Source organism: Osmerus eperlanus, chromosome 18 (genome assembly GCF_963692335.1).
Source record: "Osmerus eperlanus chromosome 18, fOsmEpe2.1, whole genome shotgun sequence".
NCBI classification, from domain to species: Eukaryota; Metazoa; Chordata; class Actinopteri; order Osmeriformes; family Osmeridae; genus Osmerus; species Osmerus eperlanus.
The window spans coordinates 13,683,425-13,709,173 of NC_085035.1; the positions used below are offsets into that span (position 1 = coordinate 13,683,425).

The window sequence follows — 25,749 nt, forward strand, 5'->3', positions numbered from 1 at the left end:
ACATTGTTAAGATACTCTGGTGTCTGTTTGAGGTTTTATATTCCTAAAAATATTATAAAAGTCTACATTTTTCAAAATGGTATGGGTTGTTTTCACCCGGTCCCTAACGCGTTGCTGCAAAGTAGCGTCTTCCGAATGTGAGACGAATGTCGAATATGAAACTAACTTCACCTCGGTCAATTAACACACTGTTTCGATGTATTTAGTGTGAAATGCTCCCACACCTTGGATGACTTGGGTCGTACTGATTTCTCTGCCTCCGCCATGTGTTTCAGAACAACGTTACTCAACAAAGTCTCTCCGATAACCTTTCCTCTCCCTCCGCTCCGCGCTCAACTAAACTTTTTTTTTTAATACTCAAACATCTCCGCGACATATTGAGTGGCGTAATAATCGCGCGACACAACGAATCGATAATGAAATTCGTTGCCAACGCTTTTAATAATCTATTTTAATCGATTCGTTGTTGCAGCCCTAAAATACAGGAAGTAATTTCTCCCAAATTTAGGGGTTCATCTAAACGTTTTGTAAGTTCTTCACTTAAAGTTGGAAAGTCTAGATTATTAAGAAAACCGTCCATAACAGATGTGTCCGGAGGGGGTTGTGATTTGTAGAGCGTAGAATAAAAGGAAGCAAACTCAATTTCAATTTCTCAAACTGTTATCTGAGTTTATTTTTGATGGGTCGGTAGTCAGGGTATGACATGAATCAGATTTGTGGTATAAAGCGGAAGGCGCATTGATGCCTAACTTGTGAAGCTAGAAGGCGGCCGGCCTTATCCCCATGCGCATAGTAAGTCCCCCTTGTACGTCTTAGATATTCTGCCTTCCCTGTTGATAGTAAATCAACCAACATTCCAACTGGAAACGTAGCACGAAAACGTCTGATGCTCGTCTGCGGAGGGCAGCGAGCAGCCATAGTACACATACATACGACTGATTTTTCATGTAGTGTTATCTGCTCCTAATATTGTACTGATGTTATACCCTAGGTAGTGAAGCCACCCAATAAACTGAGACTATGTACTCTTGCACTCTGAACAGGAGCCTCACAATTATATGATATCTAAACCGTCACAAAATTACATTTGGGAAAATGTAAGTAAATGCTAGTAAGTTAATGCTAGCCACTAATTGTACAAGAGAGCACCTCGAGGTGGCATCACATAACATTCACTCACTCAAAACGCGACGGTTAAATTATACAGACAGAATTAACAGAACTTAACCCTTGTGTTATCTTCGGGTCATTCTGACCCATCAGTCATTGTGACCCACCGTCGTATTGCGACAGATTTACCGCATACAAAGACAAAGTGAAGCATTTTCTTTTAACCGTTGGGCTGTCTTAGACCCCCCACATTGCAAAGGTTAAAATAAAATTATTTTAATTTGTTTTTGTATTGGGTAAAATTGGGTAAACACAACGATGGTTCGTTATGAACCTTTGGGTCATGTGACCCGAAGGCAGCACGAGGGTTAAAAGAACAAGCCTACCCATTGTTTTCCCACTGAAACGAAAATGCATGAACCGCAATCAAATCAGTTCAGTATGTTAATATATACAGATCAGCCAGCCAGATCTAGCAGACACCTGAGGTTAGCAATGTGGCCATCCAACATGATGATTCAGCGTTCCCCGGTAGGGCTTAATTTCTCCGGGGTACGGATGCGTTCTTGATAGAATGCCTCAGCGTCTGCAGGAGAGTTGAAAAAATGTTCTCTGTTGTCATAGGTGACACGGAGACGAGCTGGATACAGCATGCCAAATCGCACTCCTCGTTTGTAGAGAAGGCTTTTAATCTCGTTGAATGCTGAGCGCTTCTTTGCCACTGCCACGCTAAAATCCTTGAATATACGGATTCCATTACCGTTGTAGGAAATGTTCTTGTGGGATTTCGCCCAGTTCAGCACAATCTCCTTCTCCGTGTATCTGTGGAATCTCACAATAAAAGGTCTCGGTGCATCTCTTGTTCGCGACTTGGGCTGTAAACTTCTATGGGCGCGATCTAGCTCAGGAGGCTCAGAAAGTGATCCAGCAAGCAGCGTATGAAACATTTTCGCCATGAAGTCTCTAGGATCTTTCCCCTCAGTATTTTCTGGTAGCCCCAGCACTCGGAGATTTTGACGCTTTGATCTTCATTCCAAATCTTCCAATTTAGCCTTAAACGCAACGTTCTCCCGAACTACCGACTCTAGGTTGGATTGTAGCCCACTCACATCACATTCTATCTGGGTTATCCTGTCGCTATGATCAGATAGGCCAGTTTTCATTTCCCTAATCGTGGATGCTTGGGTGGATAATGTCGCCTCAATCGATTGGATTGATGAACGGATAGGATCCAGGGAGCCATTTAGCAGAGTTGTAAATTAGCCAGTCATCGTGTTTCTAAGTTTGTCGAGTTCTTGAACCAACCTTTCAGTAGTGAGTGATCCGCCATGTTGCTAGCACAACTTTTAATACTGGGTGTAGAAGTTTGAGTTGACGTATTGTTGTTTTTTGCCGACTTGCCCGTCATTTCTGTCCTTTTCGAATGTCGAAGGCACTCAAAATTAGATAGTAGATGGAGATATAGGGTATTTTAGAAAAAATAATCTGAAAGTTATCGGAGTACAGCCAACGCACGTCTTAACACTCCATTGCGTAACCGGAAGACCGTATTGCGACAACTTTACCGCATACAAAAACAAAGTGAAGCATTCCGCGCCGGTGTTGGACCGAATTCTCACTCCCCCGCAGAATCCCACTCCCCTACGCGTGAACGCGCACTGCCTTCCTAGCGTATTCCTAGTTGTAGTTTGATGAACCAAGGCGATTTTTACAATGTTTAGCCTAGGTTCCCTCGTCTTAGGCTTTGAGGAAACTGTCAGTAGGCTATTTAATTCATGTTTCATCAAAATATAAGTTATGTTGTGCTGCACTTGAGAGCCTATACGATTTGTATGTCGTGCTACTCGTAAAATCCGAATGATTGTCTCAAGAAAATAGACGTACTTTGGAGCTGCACTTGAAAAACGATGTTGATGTCGATGTTGTGCTACACTGTCCTATTATCGGAATGAAAGGTAATATGTGAATTATGTTGTAGTTGCTGTTATGTCACTGTCTGGTAAAAGCGAGCATCCTTTGTATTCATTTGTACTAATCACTTTTAGTAGAACTATTCACTTCTGATTCTTGATTACGTTGTACTTTCTGTTATAGGCTACTTACTAAATGCACTATATGCCAATTGTAATATAATCGTCTGGTACATGAGTATAGCTACATTATTTTACAAATGTATATAAAAAGGCCCCTGCTCACAGGTCCCTCCTACCTAGGGATGGGTATCGAGAACCGGTTCTTGTTTAGAACCGGTTCCAAGTGAATCGATTCCTTGGAATCGTTAGCAAAATTCCTTAACGATTCTGTTAACGATTCTCTATGCCGTTAAACAATTATTAAACTGAGCATATCGACTTTTAATCCATTATTAATCTTAGCATTTTAATTGTTTAACCTTTTAATAGTCCTGTTAAATGTGCCTGAAAACGCCTAACAACATGCCCAAAGTACATTGAAAGCTGTTGTTGAACCATTTGGAGTACATGCATGTAAATGGTCTCTTTTGAAAGGTGACACTGAAATTATTTCCCCTGTTGTTAGGACCCCTGTAAGTCCTACTGGTGTTGAGTAATAGAAGCTTGAACACAAGGAAACTGAAAGTTTCTATCTCCGACTAGATTTTGTTTTGAAAACAGAGCCCTGAAGAGGTCTAGAGGTGGTAGGTATTAGCTCATTTCAGAGCCAGTCAAAGCCAGTTTGAGAAATTCGTTTAGAAATATAGCTGCAAGCAGCAATGAGGTGGCCAAACCGGTAAAGCAGGTAAAATGAACAAAAAACATTTTAGACATTTTTCACTTCATCCTACAGCACCTGGACTCCCCAGCATCCTATGCCAGGATCCTGTTTGTGGACTTCAGCTCTGCCTTCAATACCATCATCCCCGCCCTGCTTCAGGACAAGCTCTCCCAGCTGAACGTGCCTGATTCCACCTGCAGGTGGATCACAGACTTCCTGTCTGACAGGAAGCAGTGCGTTAAGCTGGGAACACAAGTCTCTGACTCCCGGTCCATCAGCACCGGATCACCTCAGGGCTGCGTCCTTTCTCCTCTGCTCTTCTCCCTGTACACCAACAGTTGCACCTCCAGTCATCCGTCCGTCAAACTCCTGAAGTTTGCGGACGACACCACCCTTACTGGGCTCATCTCTGGTGGAGACGAGTCTGATTATAGGTGGGAAGCGGCCAACCTGGTGACCTGGTGCAGCCAGAACAACTTAGAGCTCAATGCTCTTAAGACAGTGGAGATGGTTGTGGACTTCAGGAGGAACACAGCCCCACTCACCCCCATCACCCTGTGTGACTCCCCAGTCAACACTATGGAGTCCTTCCGCTTCCTGGGCAATATCCTCTCCCAGGACCTCAAGTGGGAACTGAACATCAGCTCCCTCATCAAGAAAGCACAACAGAGGATGTACTTCCTTCGGCAGCTGAAGAAGTTCAACCTGCCAAAGACAATGATGGTGCACTTCTACTCAGCCATCATCGAGTCCATCCTCACCTCCTCCATCACCATCTGGTACGCTGCTGCCACTGCCAAGGACAAGAGCAGGCTGCAGCGTATCATCCGCACTGCTGAGAAGGTGATTGGCTGCAATCTGCCTACCCTCGAGGACCTGCACACCTCGAGGACCCTGAGGCGAGTGAGGAAGATTGTGGCCGACTCCTCCCACCCTGGACACTCCCTGTTTCAGTCACTCCCCTCCGGCAGAAGGCTGCGGTCCATCAGGACCAATACCTCACGCCACAAAAACAGTTTCTTCCCTTCCGCTGTTGGCCTCTTCAACAAGGCCAAGGGACCACACTGACTCTAATGACTTCCTGCTTAAAACACACTGCTTTTTGCACTGCATTACAAAATGGTATCTTGTACATTTGTATTTTTTGTAATATTTGTATTTTTATATTGTAATTTACGGCAACTTATATTTTATTTTATTGTATATTTAATTCAATTCTAATCCCACTTAGTACTGCTAGTTTATGTACCCTTAGTATAGATAGTCCACATATTTAAATTTTAGGTATATGTTTATTGTATGCACCTTCCTGCCAAAGCAAATTCCTTGTCTGTGCAAACTTTCATGGCGAATAAATCCCATTCTGATTCTGATTCAGTTACAATCAACCCTGGGCAGGGACGGCGCCAGAGAATTTTTAATACAGGTGCTGAGGAGGCGCTAGATCATTGACAGGGGGAGCTGCGCAATTATATATACATAAATACTATTAATAAAGAAGCGGTACTTCTCTTGAGTGGTTTTTATTCAGATGAATAATCATTGGATTCAGGTCAAAAGTCTATCACTTGAACTGGTTTCATCACTTAAGACACTCAAAGTCAGCAGCTTGGCATACTGGGACATGGAAAGGATTAAACATTTAGACTTTCATCAAAGTAAAAAATGCTGGTTTGTCCTTTTTCATCAATGTCCTCAAAAAAGCAGTCTGCAAAGCTACTGTGTCTGTGGGGTGACTGTCTGTCTCTGGAGGGCTGGCAGGCAGGGGCAAGCAGGGGCAAGCAGGGGCAAGCAGGGCAGGCAGGCTAGAGAGGGATAGTCCAGCAAGGGTTCTGTGATGCTCTCAGCATTCTCTGTTGTTGCTTTCAGCATCCTCTATTGAACTCTGTTGAGCAGGCCTCTGCATGACCCTCCAGACCTGTAAAAGTGAAGAAAGGATCCATGTCAGTTCAGTTCTGAAAAACACAGCTTTTTCCATCTACACTTGACATAAACTACAGTTTTGACTGTGAAATGCAGTGGCATTACTTGAACTTGAATCCAAATGTGTTGACCTGATGGAGACCCATGCAAAGTCACTCAAAACACGGGTTCGATTCCAGGCTCTGGCAAGAGTATTTAGCTCTAAACTGGTCAATATATACACATCTGACAAAAGACCAGCTCGACCTTTGCCTGTAAACAGTGATTCTGACTGTCAGAGACCTTTAAATAGACTGACTTACTGAAATTGGCAAAACTAGCCTGGCTAACGTAGGTCGCTTTCTCAGGGCATATGACGAATGAAACAGGCTCGCCTTGAAAAATCAGATATACTGGCTATCTTTAGCAGGCCCTTGTCTACAAAAAGCAGTCCTCCCTGACGTTTTGGAGTAGAATTGAGTGAAATACTAAATTGTTTACACACTGCCAGTGAGCGAGCCGAGCCTGACTCTGAGGCTAACGTCAAAACAATGTACCCCCGGGACGCAGTATCACTCCAATTGCAAGTCCACAAATCACAAAAATAATCGGAGCATCTGGCTAAAAGCACAATTCCCACATCTCCTAAAGGCTGCCCTCTTCGACCTTTTTCATGTAGACCTAACTGTAAAATGGTGAACTTATGAACATGACGCGACCAAAACATGGCTGCCGCCTAAGCACCTATGCGGTCTCCCTGGCGCATAGGCTTATTACAAAGTCTTTCACGCCCCAAATCAAAATTCTGAGCCGACAGGTCTGTGGGGAATTGCTTTTTCTCCTAAAGGCTGCCCTCCTCGACCTTTTTGATGAACAATTCGCCGAGATGCAAAATGACTCACTAAATAAAAACAGAGGAAAAAAAGCTAGAGCTACAGTAGCTACTTTTCGAGTTCGGTTTTCCGTCACTTCAGACTCACGATCTAAAGGTCTAAAAGTGCTCAAACCTTCACCATAATTCAAGAGTAGTGTACTTTCACGAAACCAATCATTGATTCTAGCTTAAAATGTGTAAAAATAGGTAGGGATGGGACGTATGGCACTGACGCATCGATGCTTGTGTTGCAAAACCAATACGCACAGTTTCGAAAAAGTGTTTTTGAGCTTGTATCAAATTACGAAACCACGTGATAGATGACGTTCAATGCTTCAAACGTCACAAACTCAAATACAGACAAAGTATACACCCATAGTCTTCTCCCGCACTTAGCCCTTAATTATCCGGATCTTCACACTTTGGGCTTAATATCTTCTACCATTTTAGGGGTAAAAATAATCAGTCAACAGTTTTGCATATGGTTTCCAGTAATATACCATATACTAGAAAGGTGATTTTGAGTTTCATTTTCAATCATATAAATCCATAATCATTACCCATCTTCGTTTACATTTATGCATTTAGCAGACGCTTTTATCCAAAGCAACTTCCAAGGGACAGTTTTACAAAAGTCATAATTCAACAGGGTGATGATTTTTCCACAATATAACCTGCATTCTGTTACTCAGCTGGTACGATGCGAAGACAAAGTAATTAACACATAAAACACTCAGACTGCAGGTAGGTCTGTTATGATATCTGCAATTGATTTAGCTAGTTGTTGCTGTTGTTGCTAAATTCAATAAATTCGAGGGGGCGGAGCTTCAGCTCCTTCAGGCGACACCCCCCCTCCCAGTATCAAGCAGAGAAGACTGCTGATTTTCTCACGATTTCAAAGCCTAATTTAACATACTTGTCAGTGGGGTTCGAATTTGGATGGGTAGTTAACAACACATTTTTCTGTGGTGTGATGAACTTAAAACTCATTTTCAGTTCTGCTTTACAGCCACTTTAAGTACACCGGATTTGGGACACTGTAACTTCATTTCCCATAATCCAACCCTCCACGTGCGCGGTTTGTCAGTAAACCGGACCAGACGTCACATTTCTGCATTCTCCTTTCTCTAGTGGTGGTGTGTAGGGAGTGTTATCTTTTATTTTCGAACACATTTCTTTCTTACAAAGTAGCCCCATGACACCGCGGGTTTAATTTAAGAAGGTAATCCCGGATTGCTCAGAAGTCCGAATCCAAGACTTGGGTAAGAATTTGTGCTTTCTGAAAGGGTTTAAATTCCATGGAAAACGGTTTGCCGGTTAAACTGGCTAGCTAGGTGGTGTGTAACCAGATCCAATGCTCTGGATTTTGTGCTAGTTGGTTGGGGACGTTTTACACTGTTGTCAATTGTCAGATAACCTTTTGACAAGATATCACTGTTAATGCTACTAAGTCTTTTTTAACTGTAAATGTTTTAGCTATACCTAGCTAGCTGTCTTATATACAGAGCTGTAGGCTAATATCAATTGGCTCACTGCTTCTGTTGCGTGTCAGACAGACCTGTTGACACATTAGCTTGCTAGGTAGCTAGCTAACTAGCCTACGGTCATTAGATTTTCACAGTGAGGCTGCTTTATCTACCTACTGGCGTCTGTTGCCTTTTTAAAATGCATGTTGCTGTGTGATCATTGTTGTGAGAGTGCAACCTAGTAGTAGCATCATGCGTCTGTTCTGTGCTGCATCTCCACCTTGTTAGCGACAGCGGTACTAGGCAGCCAACGTAGCAGGGCGTGGAACTGGAAGCCCAGGCCGGACAGATGTGTGGTCATTATAATCTATGACTATGACCTATGCTATTGTTTATATTGAAACAGAAAGATCATAACTTCTGCCAGAGCAACCATTTGATCAACTTAATACATTAATTCTTGATTTAGGAGCTACTACAGTCGGTAATATTATGTCAGGATAAAAGCTCAAAATACCAACGCATTTCAATAACGAAATTAAATGTCTTAATCCCTTTTACAACCTTAAACGTTCCGCGATATACGTTTTGTTACATTTTGTCTGAGACATATCGGCGACTGTGCCATAGAACACAGTAGGCTAAAATAGTAGAACAGGAATATAGCTATATAACGATGTAATCAGTGTAGGGTATTCAACCGCCAAAAATGACATTTAAGATGACTATAACAAGTTCTTGTGTCATTTGATTACATCCCAGCTAACACAGTTACGTTGCCCTTACGTTGCCGCAACGTCATTCAATGACCAAACATACGTTGCCGCATCGTAATTAGGTTCGACATCGACTGCGGATGCATGAAACGACCGGCGAGAGGTGCCGCTTGCAGTCGGGGAGGAGTTAAAACGCCTCCTTAAAGTCGGACATTCCTGCTTCCCTTCGTTTGCTGCGTTGACGTCAGTCATGGCTGATCAAGCGCTGTTTACTTACTTTATTGCTGACGAACTGCATGGTTGCGAATTTAATTGTTTTAGCATTAGAACTTGCCCGAACCAGTGCACTTAAATTTGTCATTTTATGTATTGGGCTATGTTAAACTATTTCTCCAATCTGCAGATTGAAAACCAGAACTCAATTAAACTTAGTCTTTCTGCTAGTGAAGAGGCGGACTAAAACCCTTAAACAAATATTAAATTCACTTAAACTGTTTGGTCCAGATTTGAGCAATGGTGAAACTGAAGGTTTCAGAATAATTACAAAATACGCGTCAACGTTGTTGTGTGTGTGTCTGGCCAATCATGAAATAGCTGTGTCGTCATTAGAACCCGTGCAGTTGCTTTTGAGAAAATGCGCCCGGCTACACAGCCGGCTGTTCTCGAATAGATCTCACGGTACTTACTGTGACCTAGCCTCGGCGCCGTCTCAAGTCGGACAAAAAGTCTAACCAGAATCCACTGCTTCAAGTCAGCCAGCTGCAGCAGGCTGCGGCGCTGCATGAAGTCGAACACACCTATTGTCAACATGGCAACAACGTGAAAAGTGGAGGGCGCCAGTTTGTAACGGCGACGTCATTTTGTGACGTCAGTCTGTAACCGCGACATCCTGGCGACGTTAATTAAGTAACCTATATTCTACTGCTTATATTGGGGCGATTCATATGCAGACCTCATTTGCCCAAAATGCTACTTGTTCTTGTATAATAGGCTACACGGTAGCCAACTTTAGTAGGACTATTTTTTTGTGATGTGTAGCCTAACTCAAGCTAATTGTAAACGAGGCAGCATTTCCATATAACTTTCATTTTATTTGAGAAACAAAGAGCCAAACTGTGAATTAAAATCTTCTGCCAGTCCCCGCTACAGGGTCCTGTCTGTTGGCCCTGACAATGAAGCACAAAAAAAGTTAGTGTCCTATCAACAATCTTAAAAAAAATATTATGTGATTCTAGTTTTTTGTCACATAGTCATGTGAAAGGTTGGATATGGAAGCTACAATCATGTTTCATTCACCTGGCTTGTTTTGAATGGGCTGCCGGGGCGTGTTTGAGTGTCTCCGCTATGAGGAGCTCCACAGCCTTCTCTCCCAGTCCCGTCTTCCACTTCATCACAGCATCTGCAATTAGAAGTCATGAACTTATTGTCAGCACCAATTTGAACGTTGAACGCTGCGTGTAAGACATAATTCATGGCATCTCCAAACACCTACCACTGTCTTTCGGAACTCCAGCGCCTTAAGGCGCTCCTCAAGGTCTTGGAGTTCAGACTCTGTTTGGGCCACCTATATGGAGTCAGGTGGCTGAGTGGTTAGGGAATCAGGCTAGTAATCAGAAGGTTGCTGGTTCGATTCCTGGCCGTGGAAAATTACGTTGTGTCCTTGGGCAAGGCACTTCACCCTACTTGTCTCGGGGAAATGTCCCTGTACTTACTGTAAGTCGCTCTGGATAAGAGCGTCTGCTAAATGACTAAATGTAAATGTAATGTATGGAGCTAGAAAGCTGACAAAAGTATCTGAATTTGAAGTCAGTTTTGATCAAATGCCGACGTGTCAGCGACGTCTTGCCAGTTAGCAAACGATCTTCATACTACATCTTGCCGACGTATCTTCTGTACATCGGGCCGTGTGGTATCTGGGTCTTCCCTCCAACTAGCAACTTTTTGTTCTAAGGTAAAGTTTGGTCGTTCTGAAATCGTCTACTTTTCCCTGTGAAAGCAAGATGTTTCACCTTTGGCCTAGTTCAGACAAAATCTGAATTTCATCAATCTGAATTTCAATAATCTGAATTCCTGAATTTCAGAAATGTGTATTTCTGGATCAAAATATTTGTTTTATTAAATTTGGCATTCAAATAATTCAGATATGGTATATTCAACAGCAAAATATTTCAGTTTTATGAAATTCGACATACAAATATTTCAGATATTTTATATTCAAATTCAGATATTTTTGTCAGTTTTCTAGCTCCATACACCTGTAGGTTAATCACTGGCACCTCTTCAGTGTGTCTGCCCTGTAGACGTCTGAATAGGAGAGCCTCTTGCTGGTTCTCCACCAATGTCTCCATCTTCCGGAGCATAACCTGTAATGTGTCTGTAATTAAGGACAAGTAAAACGAGTTTACATGATTGAGTGAATGTGGTATACAAAACATTAGTATGACAACATTTGTTGTTTTTATGTATCCCCCCCCCACGATCAGAACAACTTAGGTAATGAGTTGGCAATGCTATGGAAAAGCTTTGAGTATTTTTTTTTGTGTCTTATATTTGCACCTATCTGCAAGCTGTTTTCCTGGGCTCCCAATGGGTTCTCCTCCACCAGACCAGAGTTGACACCTAGTTGTATGGCATCAGGGAGTCAGGTGGCTGAGCGGTTAGGGAATCGGGCTAGTAATCAGAAGGTTGCTGGTTCGATTCCCCGGCAGTGCAAAATGACGTTGTGTCCTTGGGTAAGGCACTTCAACCTACTTGCCTCGGGGGGAATGTCCCTGTACTTACTGTAAGTCGCTCTGGATAAGAGCGTCTGCTAAATGATTAAAAATGTAAATGTAAATCTGGTGATGCAAACATTTTACGTCATGCTTTTGCATCAAAACATAGTAGGGGTGTAACAATATATCGTGGAACAATATATCGCAGTACAATCTTTTACAATATGTATCGTAGAGTTATGGCAATATTTTTACAATACGACGTCCGTTTGATCCTATTGGTTGAGCTACCAGAACGCGACCTACTCTGCACCTGCGTCATGCGTGCATTCATTGCATTCATTGCAAATTTTTAATGTTTTGGAAACAAATCTGTTAAGTGAATTTTGGTATAATTTAAAATGTTGTTCAAAATATTGTGATACGTATTGTATTGTACACCCAGTATCGTGATACGTATTGAATTGTGAGCTGAGTGTATCGTTACACCCTTAAAACATAGCCTTTAGGGTTGCCATGGCTCATACAATTATTGTCACTCTTATAAACGGTAGGGATGAGTATTGATAAGGTTTTAAAAATTCCAATTCCTTATTAATTCCTGCTTATCGATTCGATTCCTTGTCGATTCTCTTATCGATTCTTATTGGGCAGGGGAGGGGGAAAGAGCACAAACGGGTTTATTTAGATTAATTTTCTTTTATATAATTTTCTATAATGGGAGTCAGGTGGCTGAGCGGTGAGGGAATCGGGCTAGTGATCTGAAGGTTGCCAGTTCGATTCCCGGCCATGCCAAATGACGTTGTGTCCTTGGGCAAGGCACTTCACCCTACTTGCCTCGGGGGAATGTCCCTGTACTTACTGTAAGTCGCTCTGGATAAGAGCGTCTGCTAAATGACTAAATGTAAATGTATAATGCTGTACACCATATACAGTATGTATACATACACATTTAAATTTTTCCGTTGCTCTTCTTCTACACTTCTATTAGCTACGCTAGCTTAGCTATAGAATCTTCCATTTTCAGCCAAGGTCAAATCATATATGATTCAAACGTGTCAAACATCGGCCATTCTGTTAAACAATTAAAATGCTAAGTTTAATAATGGAATAAAAATAGATATGCTCAGTTTAATAATGGGTTAACACGACAACGCGAACATTTGCTGATAACACACGCCCTCCGATAATTAACGTGAAGTGATCAATAATGGGAGACGAATGCCGGAGCTAAAATGTATGCTTTAAACGACAGGACAGAAGATAACTTAATCGACTATACACAATAAAGGCAAATTGCTTCACACAGGGCTTTTCCTGGGTCAAAATGGGTCTTCGGTGCTCCAAGAAAATAAATAAATAAATGTATGTATATATATTAATTTTTTTCTTATTTTTTCTAATCAATGTATTTATTCCCAGGTGTTTTGCATCCCCCCAACAGGTTAATGTAATAGTCTAATAGCTAATGTAATATTGCACATATTTTCGTCCTATTTCCCCTAAAGCAATAAAGTTAGGCTACTTAAAGACACCTTACACTCATAAAGTATGTTCTAAATGGCATAAATGCTGCCAATTAATAATTGACGTAACAACTTATTGTAAATGGTCAGTAGCCTAGCCTATCGATTAAGGTAGGCCACTCTGAAGCATGTACACTGCCTGCTTCATTTGATATTGATAGGCTAAGCATTCTGTAGCAAATAATAACAATAAACCCACTTTATATTACTTAAAACTACTTAAGCAAAATAATGCACCCAAAATAGAAACCTGAGCAAGGGCAGCAATCGCTATCGAATCAACAGACAATTTAGCTAGCAGGGGAAGAATACAAACAATGGAAATCACCAGTTAATTTGATTTAAATTTGCAAGAACTATAGACTTATACAATAACAGGCTTAAATGAAATGACAACATAAGTTATACAACTTACAGTTCTCAAGGACGCACACACGCAATCTCAACTGCGGTGTGAAGCGTGTGTCCGTGCATTCGACAATCACTGCTGATAGATGGCCTAAAATTTTGTACAGCCTGATTTCTGATACCGTGGCGGCAGAAATTTAGCCATAGAGGAAACACTGCACTATATATTATCATTCCAGGTTAAGAATACCAATGGAGGCTTCGTTGGAAATCGTAAATCAAACTTTTGTCAGTATTCTGAGTGGAAATTTCATTTGCATTCGTGCACGTCGGGCTGGCCCTCGCAGAGGAACAACAGCTTAGTGGCCACTCTGTCCATTCGCGCACCTCACAGTTGCGTATTGATCAGACAAGAAGACACGCTTATCAACTCGATTACTATTGATCAAAACTGAACAAGGGTTCGGCTGTAGCCTACTTGTAACATACTATTGAGAACATATTCGCTGACATGCATTGCACGCGTTATGAACAGTTTTTTTTTTTTTTTTTTCATCGCTGACTTTTGTTTGCCTTTGGCGCTCGGGAAAACGTCTTTGGCGCGTGCCAACATTTTCTCTATGCAGGAAAAACCCTGTTCACACAGTGACAAGTGGTTGTGATCACTTTTGAGGAGTTTAGCTCTACCTTGGATAGTTAGAGATGAAGCGTGAACGTTAGTTGCGCTGCTGCATGCATGGAACACATGACGTTCCAGTAACTTCATTCCATGCTGTGTGTTCAGATGCTTCTTCATATTTGTAGTATTTCCTCCCTTCGACGAAATAGACTTTTTACACGCGTTACAAGTGGCGTTGTTGTCATTTTGTCGTGTGATATACAACCAAACTTTAGAACGCTTCTTCCTAGTTGCCATGTTTGCTGCAGTCTGTCTATGCGCGAACTTTTATAGTTTATTCAGACAGACGTTCGCGTCTGATTTTTTTATTTTTAATCCATTATTAAACTTAGAATTTTAATTGTTTAATGGCACAGAGAATCGTTAACAGAATCGTTAAGGAATTTTGCTAACGATTCCAAGGAATCGATTGACTGGGAACCGGTTCTAAACAAGAACCGGTTCTCCATACCCATCCCTACTGGGCATCATATTTACCTATGACAAACATTTACATTAACATTTAGTAATTTAGCAGACGCTCTTATCCAGAGCGACTTGTATATCATTGTACAGGGACATTCCCCCCGAGGCAAGTAGGGTGAAGTGCCTTGCCCAAGGACACGTCATTGGCACGGCCGGGAATCAAACTGGCAACCTTCAGATTACTAGCCCGATTCCCTAACCGCTCAGCCACCTGACTCCCAAACCTTCCAACAATATCTGTTGTCATAGTATGATGTGGTGTTGTTGCTGTAGCACTGGTGGGTAATTTACACACATCTAGGCAATTCATGTCCACTTCATTGTGACTGAAGTAGTCACAAATGTTACCCATCCCTCGGCTGCAGAAGCAGGACAGCTCTCTGTGACTAAACTGTCCAGGGGTAAGAGACAAAATCTGGTGAATTTTCATTGTGCCCTTCACAACAGGTAGCTTCTCTGGTACAGCTTCATCATGTTTCAGGATGTCCTCTTCTGACACCCCAAAAGTACTTGATAGAAGAGGCTGAGGTCTGTAAAGTTTCATAGAGCTCTTTTGGTGTCTGAATATCTGCTCCCATTCCCATCCCATTCTGTTCCCTCTGAACAGCCATGCACTTTACAGCACCACCCACCCCATCAGGTGCACCTTTACCATGGGCTCTCTCAGAGATATTCCAGGTAACCTCTTTGAACTCCCAAATAAAGGGCAGCGTTGTCAGGAGATAGAAGTTTGCGCTTATTTCTATACTGGGTAACAGGCCCATCACTCATGAAGTGGATGGATGTAAGAGTGGGCTTCTGCTCCTTCAACTCCTTTAAAATTGGCTCAATGTGTGCCCACACTGCTCTTTCATCATGGCGAAGGCTGTCCGAGATTGTGGCATATGATTGGCTCCCATCGGATGTGTAGACCACACTGGTGTGAATTGTGGCCTGTTTACGACTTCCACCAAAATGGAAAGCTTGAATCTCGGTGTGGAGCTTGCAAGCATAGTTTTCTGAGAAATCCATGTGGACCACTACCTCTGTGTCACTGATGGTTTCTTTCACTTGTCTGCACAGTTCAACCTGGTGTATCCAGTTGTAGTGATGTTTGGCAAGCAGATCAAGTTTTTCATTTAGTATTCTTTGTAGGTCCTGCCATGTTCCACATTCAGCTTTTTTTGTTTGTGAATTCCTTCTAACCAGAGGTGGTCTTGACCCTTTCCCACTGTAGACATGTGGTGGTGGTGTTCTGTTCTTGAGAAGCTATTTCCACATCTTTGTAACATCACTTAACACAAACACGATACATACAATCTTTTCTAAGAGGATCACACACACAATGGATGCCAACAACTGTGAAACACTTGCCACTTTTACAAAGCCACTTTGAAATAGTTTCTCCACAAGCATTAGAACGTTTTCGTGGTCAATGCAGGCGCAAGTGTTGCGATCACTTGTTTTAGGTTCTGTGATGTAGAATGGGCGCAAGCGCACAAACTGTCTATATGACAGTGTCAGTTCCTTTTGTTTCCTTATTGCAGTGTAAATGTAGTTCTTTCATGGTTTTTTGTAGGACTCTTCTTTGAACTTTCTCTTTTTTTTTGTCACTGTCTTTTTTTCCAGGTAAAAGTCTACTATTTTCATCCCTACACAGGAAGCGAGTAACCTCTGCCTTCTTTACTGCAGAGTGTTTCTTGGCTCCACGTGGCTTGTGTTTCTCACTGACGCGTGCAGCACTTGTTTTGTTAATCCTTTGCAGACGTTTTCTTAGTTTCTCTGATTTTTTTGGAGACAGAGCAAGTTGCCTTTTAAGTTTGACAATTTCATTCTTTAGTTTATTGTTGTTTGGGCTTTTTATTGGCATGTTGACATCATTTCTTTCTGGGGTAGACGAAGCAAGTGGCTGGACATCCTCTTGTGGCTCTCTGGGTGGTTGTAGCTGAGGTACATCTGGCTCTCTGGGTGAGTGTGGCTGAGGGTCATCCGGTGGTCTGGGTTGGGGTTCTCCAACAGTAAGACCCATTCATTGAGACTGGAGTGTTGTTCATTAGTTCATTGACTTACTTTAATCTCTGCCTATGATTCCTCTGGGTATAGTCTGACACATTAAACTAGTAAACTAATTAGTGTGAACCTATTCTTAAGAATATTTCAAGTTTTCTTGTTACAATCACTTCACTTGTTCATCACCTTGCTCTCTTTTTCTCAAGATACTCAGCCCTAGCTTACTCAGATACTCAGCCCTAGCTTACTCAGATACTCAGCCCTAGCTTCTGCATCTGCATTTTTCCTGGCTCTGAACCGCCTCTGCCTCTCTTTATTAGACAGAGGCATCTGGAAGGACAGAATTGACCTTAAAATATCAATCTATACTAAGACTTTAATTAAATGTTGCTACATTAATAAATGATTACATTATTCATTTTTGACTGATAACATTACAACATTAAAATAAATGATGATGACCCATGTGACCCATGGAATCATATGAAGTCAAGATTAATTATGGAAAGAATATGGGGCGAAAACATACAAATATGTAAATAATGTTAATAAATAAACTTTTTATGCATAGTTATTAGTGGTGGGCATAGATTATTTTTTTAAATCTAGATTAATCTCACTGTAATCTTGGCGTTAATCTAGATTAAAATGTCTCATTTGAATTCCGCCGAAGGCATTCAGAATATGTGTGCTACCCAAATAATGACTAAAAGTAAGTCTTTGAGAACGGGTTTCTCAAGCCAGGTGGCGCATTAGACCAGGAGCTCATCTCCTGTTTCCAAAATGCATCACAAACTGCTTGAGAAAGCTGTTCTACTATGATAATTGGTGATGAAAATAAATTATGTTCAATAAGATGTACTTGTGTTTATTAACTGTTTATTAGATTAGTTAGCTTGGCTGATAGAGCTGTGCTGACGGGCTTGCCTCGGTTGCACTCAAACATCGTAGTTTGACGACGACTCTTCCCCTGCGCTACATCAGTGCTTGGCCCGGCATCTTCCGCATTAGCTAAGGGATGCTTTGCGTTTAGGTGGTATTTGAGACTGGAAGAACTCCTACAGTAAACAAATTCCGCATAGCACAAGGTGCAAACAACCTTAGTCTTGTCGAGGTTTCCATTGGGAAGCTTCTTAAAAATACTTTACTTTATTATTATACTAATAATTGTCCCTGAAGCAAACCAGGCGGCTTCATAGCTGCATCCATGTTAGCACGTCACGTTTGATGTGATAATTTCATACACAAGGCATACACACAGGTTTGAAGACTTGTTCTCGCCCCCTACAGTGCAATTCGGCTAGGTATACATCCGCGCTAAAATATCAAGGTGAAAGTCATCATAGCTTGCGTAGTATAGACCCAGCTCCCAACCCAACTTTGAGAATAGATTAACGGCGATATTTTTTTTTAACGCCGATAAGAGTTGCAGCGCGTTAACGCGGGTTAACGCCGATAACGGCCCACTGCTAATAGTTATATTAATATAACTGTGCATAAAAGTTTACAAATACTAATACAAAAACTAGATTGTTATACATGTCATTCTAGATAACGAATTACATGTCCTGGCTAACAGAGGTTTTTTGTTATCCAAGAATGACAAAGCTACAATTTTTTCTTTATAATCAGGCACTAACTTAACCACCTATGGAAAACCACTACTTAGCTATCATCACTTTAAGGTAATCTTTTAGATCAAATATTGTTTTTTTTATATAAAAACATTTTAAATGTTTTTTAAATGTTTTTTAAGTGTTATCCAGTGCTATTGCTACAAAGTGCACCAGTGACTGAAAAGGTAAAAAAATCATCATGTGAAGAGACGCTTACTTACTTTGGCACATGTTTTGGGGCTCCATCGGGTCCTCTTTTTGATACAATATGATGTCACATGACATTTCAGATTGCATTATGCTCCAAAATGGTCATCGATGTCTTATCCAGGACTGACATTTAAGAAATCACAGTTTGGAGACAGAGGTATTTCTGTCATAAAATTGTTTATAAGCTTATTATTATCACTATATGTTTAGGTAGCATTGAAAACATCAGTACTATTATGCCCAAGCATATTTGAAATACTTTTATTAATATATTTTACATTTGTTGTATTTTTCAGTTCAGATTTTAAGCCGGGACAGTTACCCAGAATGACATTTTGGGACTTTTGAGCTAAATAATTCCTTAATGATTGTTTTATTTATAATGAATATTCATATGACATATATGTCATATAAAAATGTAAATACTTTTTTATATTATGAATTTGCTTTCGACACCAGAATTGACATGCCACGTCAATGACCCAAATGACAGATTGGCTGCGCAACATAATCTACAGCCATTCCAATCAGTTTACCATCTATCCCATCCATCCCTGGTTGTTTGTCACCACATGCCACTTTCACCAGCCGAGCCACTGTTTCCACTGTTAGTTCACTAAACTCAAACTGGCAAAGTTTGTCCTTCATATTCTCTTGGATATTGACAATGGTAGACCGTTGTCAGCCCTCTATGATGATTCTTTCCTTAATGTATTAACCTTGCTTCTGAAAAAAATATTCAAGTGATCTGCAATTAATTTGGGTTTTGTGATAAAGGTACCCCCACTTTCAATGAAAGTAGGTTGTGGAGAGGTGTTTCTTCCCATTATAGCATTAAGCATACTCCAAAGCTTATTGGGGTCATTATTTGTCCTGATTAGTTGCAAAGCATAATATTGTTTCCTTTTCCTTTGATTGAGTTTTGTAACTTGATTTCTCAGTTTACAGTAGTTTTCTCTGTCCTTAGTACAACCACTGTGTTGTACAAAATAAAATGCACAAACATAAATAAACAAACAGGTGCATGTTTATCAATGACTGGTACACACTTTGCAAGAAAAAGATCTAGTGCTTCATCTGGTTCTTTTGCATTGTAGACCTTAGACCAACATATATTATTGACCTCTTCCAGGAAGGCTTCCTCAGAAAAACCTCTGTAGGACCTTTTATAGATTACTCTAGGTCTAGCTTTGGGAACCTTCATTTTCCTTGCTACCACTACAATATTGTGGTCACTACATCCTATTGGGACTGATACAGCCTTGGTATATAAGTCATCTGCACTAAAATAAATGTGATCAATACAAGATGCTGTGTTGATGCCCTTGTTGTTTGTGCTTAGTCTTGTTGGTTGTGTAACCACTTGTTTCAAACAGCATGCATCAGTTATGGTGGCCAGTTGGTTCTTTAAGGATCAATTGGGCGATAGCCAGTCAATATTTATATCTCCAGTGAAAACAATTTCCATATTCAATTCACACACCTTATCCAGCATTTCACCCATGGCTTCTATGTAGTGTTCATCTGAACTTGGTGGCCTGTAGCAGCAGCCCACCAAGATGGGTTTAATATGGGGCAGGTTCAGTTGAAGCCATAGCACTTCAATTTCATCATACATAATATCCTCCCTAACTTTCACTGGAAGATGGTTTTGAACATAAAAGGCACCTCTCCATATCTGTTTCTGTCCTTTCTATATAGATTATACCCTTGTATGCCCACAGCCTCATCCTCTAAAGTGTCATCCAGATGGCTTTCTGATATTGCAAGTATGTTAATTGAGTTTAACACCAACAAGTCAGTAATTTCATGCACTTTGTTCCTAAAGCTACAAATATTCAGTTGAGCAATCTTCAAACTTTCTTTGGGAGTAAAGCAGCAATAGACATGAAATATGTGTGCCAACTCTTATTTACCCTTCCACCTGTTTAAGCGTCACTTTTTCTTCCATTCGCTTCCTGTTTGTCATACTTTAAGACAGCAAAGTCCCCTCTTTCTCTTGCAGCTTTCATCTGAGGAAGCAGCTCCCTCCTCTTCTGGCGAACTGCATCAGGGTAGTCTTCATTGATGAAGATTCTGGATCCTTTAAGCTTTTTTGCGTTGCCAAGGACTCTATCTCTGTCCTTAATCCTCAGCAGCTTCACCAGTAGAGGACGGGGGGCCAAGCCCAGGGAAGTCTCCCTCTGCTTTAGGTGCCTTCCCAGTCCGTTGGATTTGTTCTATCCCAATGGTGTGGTGATCTAACTCCAGTTGGTCTTTGAAGAGTGTCAACACCTTCTCCTCTAATTCAGAGACCTTCTCCTTCTCTGTTTCAGGAATGCCATCAATAATCATGTTGTGACGCCTGGATTGACCATCGAGAAATTCAGTTTTGTTGTCTATTGCAGTCATACATTCTGCTAGCTTGTGTATGTCAGTTTCATTTGTTTTATGGTTCTGTGACACACTAGCATTAGTGGTTTTCAAGTCATCCACCTCCTTTTGTGTAAAGTGGAGACTAGCCTTAAGTTCTTGTAGCTCTTTCATCATAGCATCCATTCTGGAGTTAGTAGTGTCCATCAAGGTGTGCATGCAGGCTTTGAAGTTGCTTTCCTGCTGTTCTAGCATTTCTTTATAGACAGCTTTTTGTTGGTCAAGTAGTTCACGCACTTGTACTGATGATATGTACTGTGCATTGTCCTTATCTTTGTCCTTTCCCCCCTAGCCATCTTGGTAGCCTGGTGGTAGCCTGCCAACTTAACAATCTAAAAGTGTTGTTTGTCCATCGACGATGGAAAACGTGCGTTAAAGTTTTCCTAAACCGGAGGGATGTAGCCAAATAATTGTCAAATCGAAACTAGGCTAATAATGCAGGAGGGTTTGTCGCTCGGTACAGCCGGTAATCCCCGGTGTTGACCACTTTGCAGTTAAGATGTGCTGAGATATGACCTCACTTCCCTTTTGCCGGATCAGTTGTTGAATTTGATTGGCTGTAACTAACAAACGGTTGCGAAAATCTAAACTCCATGGGATAACTTTTGTGAGGCTTGGTCTGAAGGTCATCTCTGGAAATTTTGAAGAAGATTTAACAAGGGACTTGATTTGACAAGATTTGTCGGAGGAGTAGCAAAAAAACCTTTTTGCTTAAAATTCAAGATAGCAGGGAATCTATATAACTGGGTATGACTTCATAGAGTGCGTTGAACTCGTCTTGATCCAGGGAATCCAACGATAACTCATTTCGGAAAAGGCAAAAAAGCCCTTTGAAACATGCTATATAACAACGTTGTCACCGGCAGTATTGCAGATTGAATCGCGATTCAAACAGTACCCTCTGCTAACTGAAAATATGCCCCCAAAAACGTAAATAAGCTTCACATTTATTTAGGGGGAAATGGATAATTCAAAAGAAGTTTGCTACGAGCAAGCTAGTTGCTGTTTGTGATTGTTTGAAAGCACCGGAAATGAGAACGTTTCTTTTGATAATCTGTGCCAAATTTGGTGAATATTTGATATTCACCAAAAACGTTTTATTCATTCATTCAAAATGGCGGCCACATCAATTCAGCTGGTATCACAAGTTAACATGTCAGACACGGGATCGCCCCCTAGCGGTTAGATGACACAACCTTTTGTGGACCTCTTTGGAAAAGGGTCCCGAGCACCTGTACCAAGTTTGATGTCAATTCAGCAAATATTTCCTGAGAAATTATCTCACTTCCTGTTTTGGCGGCTTCATCGCCGACTTTGATCAGCTTTACCGGAAAAACTGTTTTGAAAATCAAAAACCATGTGAAAACGTTTGTGAGGCTTGATCTGAAGATAATTGGTGCAAAATGTGTTCTTATTGCAGCGCCACCTAGAGGTGAAATGGCATGACCTATTTTGGACCTCTTTAGAAGTGTCCCTAGTCCCTATACCAAATTTGGTGTCAATGCAGTAAAGAAATGCTGAGATATGACCTCACTTCTTTTATGGTTGCTTGGTTGACGACTTTGATTGGCTGTTCTAGTCAAAAAGTTAAGAAAATCTAAAAACGTGATGTCTTTTGTGAGGCTTGGTCTGAAGATGATCTTTACCAAATTTGGTGAAGATTGGACAACTTTATAGGAGAGGTATCGAAAAAACGTTATATTAATTCAAAATGGTGGCCACATCAATTCGGCTGGTATCACAAGTCAGGTGGCTGAGCGGTGAGGGAATCGGGCCAGTAATCATAAGGTTGCCAGTTCGATTCCCGGCTGATGACGTTGTGTCCTTGGGCAAGGCACTTCACCCTACTTGCCTCGGGGGGAATGTCCCTGTACTTACTGTAAGTCGCTCTGGATAAGAGCGTCTGCTAAATGACTAAATGTAAATGTAAATCAACAGTTATTGGTCAACACACAATGCTGCCTATTGTAGTGCCCCCTAGAGGTCAAATGAAATGATGGCTCAGACCTCTTAATAAGAGGGTCCTAAGTCCATACACCAAGTTAGGAGACAATGCATCAAAGATTGGATAAAATATGACCTCACGTCTCTTTTTCTGCATCAGTTGCTCAATTTGATTGGCTGTAACTAACAAACGGTTGTGAAAATCAAAACGCCATGTGATTGAGAAATTGATGAGGGGACTGGTCCCAAAGTGTGTGCCAAATTTCTGACCATGCCGTTCTAGGAGCTGCCATAGACTCCTATGGCAGAAGAAAATGTATAATAATAATAATAATAAGCTTCGCTGCTTGACCACCAATAAGTCACTAGCTAAATTAGTTAAGCAGAGATAGCATTGTGAGGAGCATCTCAGCTAACTTTGCATGTGTTAGCTAATGTAATGTTATGTTAACTATTCTAACTATAATACTTAGGAGTAATATAGAAGAATTGTGTAACTCAATGTTAGATGATCTTTCTGTCAGAAGGTAGGCCAAGGAATGCACGACAATGGAAAAGGGTTCACTTTGTTTGTTAGACGAGCTTGGATCAAGTAACCACGTCAGGCAGAGTGCTTAACATGTGGGACAACTGGTTTCACAAGACATGTGAAACCAGACATGTTCAAAGATAGAATGCACAGAATCACCTCGGATGTTGGTCACTGTGGAATGAAAGAGAGAAAACAGGACAGAGTAACACGCGGATATCGTTCATAATATATATATTTTTTGACAACGTAGTTAAGGCCGCCGGCGTGTGTTGCTTAGGCGGCCGCCTTAACTGAAAAGTGCTGCAGGAAACCCTGTATTCTTAAGCCTTTGACGCGTAGCGTCACACCGGTGTGACGGGAACGTGTCCTTAGAACGTCCAGTTTTGTTTATAAACATCACAATAGAGAGTTCAACATTAGCCTACGTGTATATTATGAACATAAGTCTCAATTTACTGTATATTTTGAGAAAGTTGACCTTTATTATCTATATGAAAACGTTCAGTCAATTTAGTTTAGTTAATGTAAGCTAACAGCTAACCAAAAATTACTCACGCTTTACGTCACCTAGTAAATCATAATATTATCCGTTTTCCTTGTCTTGGATATCTCTTTCAAGGTCCCATCCTCTATTTGACAACCATATCCATCCATGTTGACAAAAAGCAGCTACCTTTATTGGTGTAGAAGGATCACGTGTCGAACCGTGCCACCAAAATCCTATTACGCTCTGAAGAAACTAGTTCTGCATAAAACATAGACGCATCGACAATCGACTGGAACTTTTTTTTGGTAGCTTAGCAGGACACGTTCTTTTTTATGAGCTAAAGATTGTGTAGATGCCAGACTGTGGAGCGGGTTGAAACGATAACAGGGTTCACCTTACGGCCTATATACGGGCTATATTTAGGACATGATCCTTTACACAGGATCCACTATGGACATCCAGGATCATGATGGGCTTGGGATTTCTGGGTCTGTTGTCATTTCAACTGGCATTTATTGTCATCATATACTTACATTACACAATGAAACAAAACAACGTTCTTCCAGTGGGGTGTTCCATCAAGGTCGATTAAGGAAGCGAGACTTATTTCGCCTAGTCTCGCTTACTTCAGCGAGAGTTACGTTCCATTAAGGTGGCTTATTCTAGTTCTAGCTACGTAACCAAGGTAACTTATACTTCGGAACTAGCCTGCTCCGTGTCAGGCTAAAAGTCGATCTAAACTAAGATGTTGCAAATAATCTCAAACAGGCGGAAACAGAATCTCAAAAGACAGTTCCGTCGAGTAAATTCCTGCTCGCAAAGCACTTTGTTTGGAAACATAAGTGCAGAATTTTTGAAGTGCAGACGTGAATTAATTTACGTGTTTTATCTCCAAGGAATGTATTAATTTAAATAAGAAATAATGTCACTTTAACTGTTTTCAAAAGCCATTGGTTAATTGACATAAAATAAGGCCTTAGAAACTAAGCAAAGCGTCTAGACAAGTTACAATCAATTATGGCGTATCCGTTCTTTGACAACCCTGTGGATGAAGGTGCTCAGATTATATAAAGAGCGTTTATAACACCAACCCAAGGGTCTTCAGAGACAGAAGTAATGCTTCCCCGGTATGTGGAAGAGGTATGCAGGCCCAGCATTGTTTATCTTGATAGATTTTTATTGTAATTCTTAAAAAATATATACATAGAAAAACACTTTAGCAACTCTTAAGGATGGCAATGAACACATAAGAGCAGCCTACCATCCTTCGTAGAAAGGAGAGTAGTAGACTATAATACCAGAAATGAGGGTCGTAGACCGCAGTCTATGTAGGTAGGCCTAGGCTATGTAGTCTGCTGGAATCACACACAAGGAAGCAAACTCACTGGAGCCAAGCCTTGACCACTTTTCAGTCTGTCTGCATCTCTGTTTTTGCATGTGGGACATTCTTGAACAGGGTTGGTGCCTTTTAAAAGGTTTAGCAAAGGCAGCTATGCCAGGAAATAGGAAGGGTATACCTTGCTCCAAAGCAGTACCTGAATATTATCATCAGTTTTCCAGGTCATCTTGAAACACAAAGAATCAAGGACACTTTTATATTCAATTGTATAAAGCATTTTCATTGTTTAAAGGGGTGATTGACTGGGTTTTTGTGGTATTTCACACTGTTCCTTAAGGTCTCCGAATAGGGTATGTAACATTGGTTGGGCTGATAATGTCCCGGGTGCTGTTCTATGCCCCCTGATGCTTCCAGTGAATTTGTCCCATGAAAAAACGCTAGGTTTTCTCCTTTTATGGTTTGCTCATGAATATATAGATGAGCTGCGCGCTGATTGGTTGGTCTACAATGAGTGATGCTGCGGAGCAAAGACGCAACACGGCCAACACTCGAAATAAAACAGACTTGAAATAAAACCGTACAAATAAATCTATTGTGTCTACACAACACTGTTTTGAACAGATTGACTAGATAGGGAGTCAGGTGGCTGAGCGGTTAGCGAATCGGGCTAGTAATCAGAAGGTCGCT

At 41.1% G+C, this 25,749-nt stretch overlaps 1 protein-coding gene and 1 long non-coding RNA gene across 4 annotated transcripts in view; one reads left to right on the top strand and one right to left on the bottom strand.

Moving 5' to 3' along the window:
- The first annotated feature begins 7,719 nt into the window (after nt 1–7,719).
- ctif (CBP80/20-dependent translation initiation factor) overlaps nt 7,720–25,749 on the top strand; it is a 186,720-nt gene continuing 168,690 nt past the window's right edge. For all 3 annotated transcript variants that reach the window (XM_062484693.1, XM_062484690.1, XM_062484691.1), the window contains exon 1: nt 7,720–7,881. The gene's annotated coding sequence lies outside the window, so the exon portion shown is untranslated. The remainder of the gene's footprint in view (nt 7,882–25,749) is intronic.
- On the bottom strand, nt 9,950–11,421 carry LOC134039010 (uncharacterized). The gene is made up of 3 exons (XR_009932732.1): nt 11,358–11,421; nt 10,098–10,200; nt 9,950–9,967 (listed from the first exon to the last, which is right to left on the bottom strand). It is a non-coding gene; the product is annotated as an uncharacterized LOC134039010 (long non-coding RNA).